Source organism: Cricetulus griseus, chromosome 6 (genome assembly GCF_003668045.3).
Source record: "Cricetulus griseus strain 17A/GY chromosome 6, alternate assembly CriGri-PICRH-1.0, whole genome shotgun sequence".
In the NCBI taxonomy this organism is placed as follows: Eukaryota; Metazoa; Chordata; class Mammalia; order Rodentia; family Cricetidae; genus Cricetulus; species Cricetulus griseus.
The window spans coordinates 69,893,701-69,899,450 of NC_048599.1; positions in this window are offsets into that span (position 1 = coordinate 69,893,701).

Genomic DNA, 5,750 nt, shown 5'->3' on the forward strand with positions numbered 1-5,750 from the left:
AAGCTAGAATTCCAAGGAGATGTGGGTTCTACATCAAAATATTTGATTTCCTCCATCACTTGTTTTCCTCCAGTTCACTTGTAGGTTTCTAAAAAACCACATAGCTTTTTCTATGAAACCATAATTTTACTAGATTTCTCTTATGTACTTCCAGCCCTAAAATACTATAAATCTGTTAATTTCCAAAATCTTTAAGGATTATCTATTTTAGGAAGATGTATTTTCTAAAACCTAAATCTATTGAATCTATTTAAGGAGAAAAACAGATGGTAAATCTCTCCAAAGATGCTATTATCTCTGAATTTATATAACTATATACCTTGCATTTTCATGCAACTTCCTGGGGATAGTCAGTCTTAAAGCCTCCCATACCTTAGCCTGAAAAATGACACATCAACAACACGCTGAGTCTCCTAATTACCAGGAATACAGGGCCCATTAAACTGTGAGGATGCATATGCACACCTAATTATGTTTATGCCTACTTATAAATCAGCGAAGTGAAAGCATATGCATGCTGGAAATTACCCATCATTAACTTTCCTAATTGCACCCAAATAAAGAGGGAAATAATTCACTTCAGAATATGTTTTCATCCTTTGGGCAAAGCCTAGTCTCATCTTGTTTAGCTTTTGAAAAATTGTCCTTTTGCTCATAAATGGAAATCAATTATTTGGGTGCCAAAACACAACATAGTTCTTCCTTGGGTGTTGAGCCAGAGAAAATGAAAAGATTCAGATATGAATGTCAGAAGACTAAAGTAGGGATTTAGGAGGCAAACACTATAGAGGCAAAATATTACATGAATGAAAACAACTCCATCATTCTGATGGAGAGGGCAATGCAGATGGTGACAGCCCGACCATAGATACGATAGAAGGCAACAACCAGGGACAGATCCTCAGGGAAAAAGAAGCATTAAATTTAGATGTCAGACAGTGTCAGACAGAAGACTCAATTTCATGACAGTAATTGAGATCAATTGGAGCACTGTGTGTGCTCCTTACTCACAATTTCCCCTGTAGTTTCGCTGAACAATTACCGTTCTATTACTGGCAGGATTAAGATAAGACAGACAGGAGTTGTGCATGCCTAATTGGACTTCCAAATATGGTTTATTGCTGTCCATAGAGACAGGAAGCAGAAAGAAAAGATGTTTGGAGGATGGAGTAAAACAGGGCCTTTGATGTTCACAACAATAGAAACCCATTCTGGTGCTAATTCAGAGGTCCAGGCTGCCGAATACAAAATCAATTACAGGCAAGGCCTTCAATGGCTCTCAGCTAGGTGCTCTGCAAGCATGAGCTCATGCATTCCTCACCAAAGTACTATAAAGCCTTTACTGTGGTCCTTGCTTAACAGATGGAAATGGCAATGAGGAAGTCAACTACAAAGACACAGTTGTGGTGATGGAGTGTAGAGTGAAAAGCTGACTTTTTCTGAATCTAACCTTTTTCAATGTACACTGATACTCAAGGGAACCAAAATTCATAGAATTAATCCTTTGAATTTTGCTGTGCATGCAGATGACCCCCTCATTTTAAAACTAAACTGGAAATTAAAACAATGTCTGTTTTGAAAGGTTAATTTGTGCCTTCTACCTCCTTGCCTCTGCTATGTTCTGACTCTTTGCATAATCGGTATTCAGGTGGCACAAATTTCTGGTTCTATGGATTTCACCAAGAACTCCAGGCTAGATCTCTTCTGTACACCCACATTCTCAAAGCCTTCTATTCTCTCATTCTACTTTGGTTTCACTTATATGCCTATGATTATCTTTTGCAGAATCTGTCTCCACAAAATGTGGTCTGGCTATCCTCTCGCCTGCTAGAAGAAGAAGAAGAAGCAAACCTGATGCCTGTCTTGGTCTCAGGCTATGGGCAGTGGATGATTCTTAGCAACCTAAAAAGAAAACTAGACTCTTCCAGATGATGTCTATGAAGGATTTTTCCTATTAGCATAGATGTTTTTAGATCTTTTAAATTCTGCAGAGAGGCACTCCCAGTCTTCAATTAATCTCCCTGTGTCAGCAGTAGATAGTGCCAAATATATTCTAATGGAGATTATTTAAAATAATGGGGATTAGTAGTTAATAATTATAGAATATGACTACATGACACCAAGAAATTTTAATCCTGTTGATGAAGAAAACAAAGGATAGATGAATTGAGATAAATACCACATGCCATAAAGCTTAGCAGAGACTGCAAATCAAATCACTGTTTGCCTCTGTGTTCCATGTGTTTTGTTATTTAACTTTGCAGACTAGAAGTGGCCATTTTTGTTAACTGAACTTGAATGTACTTCCTTGTTGCTTTTGAAAGGTTCAGGCATTATGCTGTCCTGCCCCTGTTACCTGGTGGAACAGGCAGTACCCTGGTCAGCCCAAGGTTCCATGGGAACTAAGTCTGCACGCAGGTACAGAGAACCCCTTTAAAAGACAGGTCCCTGCCCATTTACGCTCTCTGTTTCCTCTCGGCTTTCCTTGCTGCTTCCTCTCTACTTTCTTCTCCCACCTATGCACTCTCTCTGTGGCGACCGGCCATGGCAGTCAGCCATTTACCCTGTTCCTTTCCTCTTCTTAGTCTCCCTACTCTGCCGGGCCTTATAATAAACTTATAGTCAACATGTCTCATGTCTCAGCATTTCTCTTTTCTTCTTTTTAAACAAAAGAATAACGGCTTTACCAACTTTACTGAGATAATTCACAAGTGATAGGGGTCACTATTTAAAGTACAACATGCACTAGTTCATAGTACATGTACAGTGTGTAAAGCCATCACAATTGCCAGTTGTGGATCATTTTTTTTATTATTCCCTAAAAGAAATTTTGTGTGCATTAGCCATTAGCTTCCAAGGATAGCATGTGACTTTTTCTTTTCTTATCTTTTATTTATTCTTCTCTCATATAACACATTCAACCAGTTCCCCTCCATGCACTCCCCCCAGAACCCAGATACTTTTCTCCATTTCCTTTCAGAAAAGAGCAGACCTCCCAGGCATGTGAGCCAAACATGACATAACAAGATACAATAAGAATAGACACATGCCGGGCGTTGGTGGTGCATGCCTTTAATCCCAGCACTCAGGAGGCAGAGGCAGGTGGATCTCTGTGAGTTCAAGACCACCGTGGTCTACAAGAGCTAGTTCCAGGACAGCCTCCAAAGGCACAGGGAAACCCTGTCTGGAAAAACCCAAAAAAAAAAAAAAAAAAAAAAAAAGAATAGACACAAACCCTTACATCAAGACTGGGTAAGACAAAAGAGTCATAAACAATCCTTATCACCTCTGTTAGGAGTCCCACAAAAACACAAAGTTACACAACTATAACATATATGCAGCAAATCTAGTGCTTCCCCATATAGACTCAGTGATTACTGCTTCAGTTTCTGTGATCCCCTATGAGCCCAGCTTAGCTAATTTTGTGTTCTTGGTGTCCTCTATCCCTTGGACTCTTACAATCATTCCTCCCTCTCTTCTGTGGGATTCCCAGAACTCCACCTAAAGTTTAGCCGTGAATCTCTAGATCAGCTCCCATCAGATGCCAGAGGAAGCTTCTCTGATGATAATTGGGCTACACATCAATCTATGAGTATAGCAGAATATCATTAGTAATCACTTTATTGAATATTTTTCTATCCTCAAAAGAATAACAGCTTTACCAACTTTACTGAGATAATTCACAAGTGATATCTTGTGAATCTGGGCTGTCCAGCCTCTGATTGTTGGTCATCCAGACAGTGTCTGGCATGATCTCCCTCTGATGGCATAGGCCTCAAATTAGACCAGTCATTGGTTGACTGCTCCCACAAGTTAAGTGCCACCATTCCTCCAGTACATCTTTCAGGAAGGATAGATTGCAGGCAAGATAGATTGTAGGTCATAGTTTTTGTGGATGGGTTGATGCCCAAGTCCCACCACTGAAAGTTGCCTAGTTACAGAAAATGGCCACTTCAGGCTTCAATTTCTGCATTGCTAGGAGTCCTCCATAAGATAACCCTTATAGAATCCTGGGGGTTTCTACTTCATTAGGTTCTTACATTACCCCTCCCAAAATGCTCTTAAAATTCCAGTATGTGATCTTAAGTATTGAGCCATGTTTTCAACCCTCAGTGTGTGTGTGTGTGTGTGTGTGTGTGTGTGTGTGTGTGTAGTATCTTTTCTTAAATTTAGGTAGAGGGAGGAGCATAAACTTAGGAGAAGGAAATGGGTAGATCCTTCCTCTGATGACAGATGCATAGTTATATTACTTTGAAAATCTATACTATACTGGCTACAGTTGTCATAATTTTAATGTATATTCTCTCACAAATACTCTTGAAATAATACATGGGGGTTTTCTCAGAGGGGTTTTCCGTAATGTGCCTTCACTTAGCTTGTACTCTATACTGGTTCAAAGCCATTTTGTTTTTCTGTCCTTCTATATGGAAATACCTGGCCCTAAATAACCCACAAGAAGGAAGGTGCTAGGTTTTGTGCTATCCAAAAGGGGCAGATGCATCTTTCTAAGACAAGTGCCCTGGGTTCCTGAGGTATTCCTCTGCAAGCCTGTTTTTAGTGCATTTTCCTACAAGACAAGTCCTCACATTCCAGGTTCATTGTAGCAATGACTGGCTGCTCTAACGGTGAGGGCCTATGTTTCATTGGACCACTGCCCCCTATTCCAAGAGTAAACTTGAAAGATGAGTGTGTGCTTTTGTCTGCCTTGGAGTAGACACTTACATACGAGGCCTGGTTGCATACATGCAGGTGGCCAAGGCTTTCTGCAATGCAACTAAAAGTGAAAAGGAAAAGATGGGATGAAGGTTTTTACTGTTCTGAAAATGTGAACCAGATATTCTACTCCTGGATTCATATACATATAAAAGGAAATCATAACATAGAAGAGATATCTTCATGCCCAAGTGTTGATTGTGGTGCTACGCCTAACAGCTAAACATGATATCATCCTAGGTATCCAACAAAAGATGAACAGATAGCATAATGAAAAAAAAAACAGACAATGGAGCATTCTTGAGCCATAAAAATGAATAAAATGTTGTTTGAAATAAACTGTTTTAATCTATGCATGTAATATATACTGATAATTACAAAATACCATATGCCATCAACAATATTTTTCTGAAATAACAGTAGGAAAGCAGAAATCATTGATATTACATGTGTCATAATATTATCACTGAATATTTTTTATTTTGGTTTTTCAAGACAGGGTTTCTCTGTATTGCTTTGGAGGTTGTCCTGGAACTCACTCTGCAGATGAGGCTGGCCTGGAATTCACAGAGATCCACCTGCCTCTGCCTCCCAAGTGCTGGAATTAATGGCGTGAGTCACCAACGCCTGTGGAAAGTAGGTAAAAAAGAATTATTTTACAGCCAACAATTATTTTCTATTATTAAAGTGTTATGTTTACACTTTCCAAAAAATAGCAGGAGACATTCGCTGTTCTTAACTGCTAAAATGTGTTATTAATCTGTGATTTGGAGGTTATGAGAAGTAAAACTCAGTCTCAAGAGGGACCCATGCTAGGATCAGTTTGTTTAAAAGAATTATGAAAATCTATCCTTCATTGCTAAGGCAGCAATAAATATTCACAAAAGCCTCCCTGTGTTCTGCTCTGTGTCTCACAGCCCCCCAATTGCAGGGAAATAAGCTTAACTGTCCAAATTCCTTAAAAGCGCCTTGTAAATTAAGCTCCAGACTCTGTTATTCCCATTCACACCCAGGATGTTCCATCACCAGTCCATCAT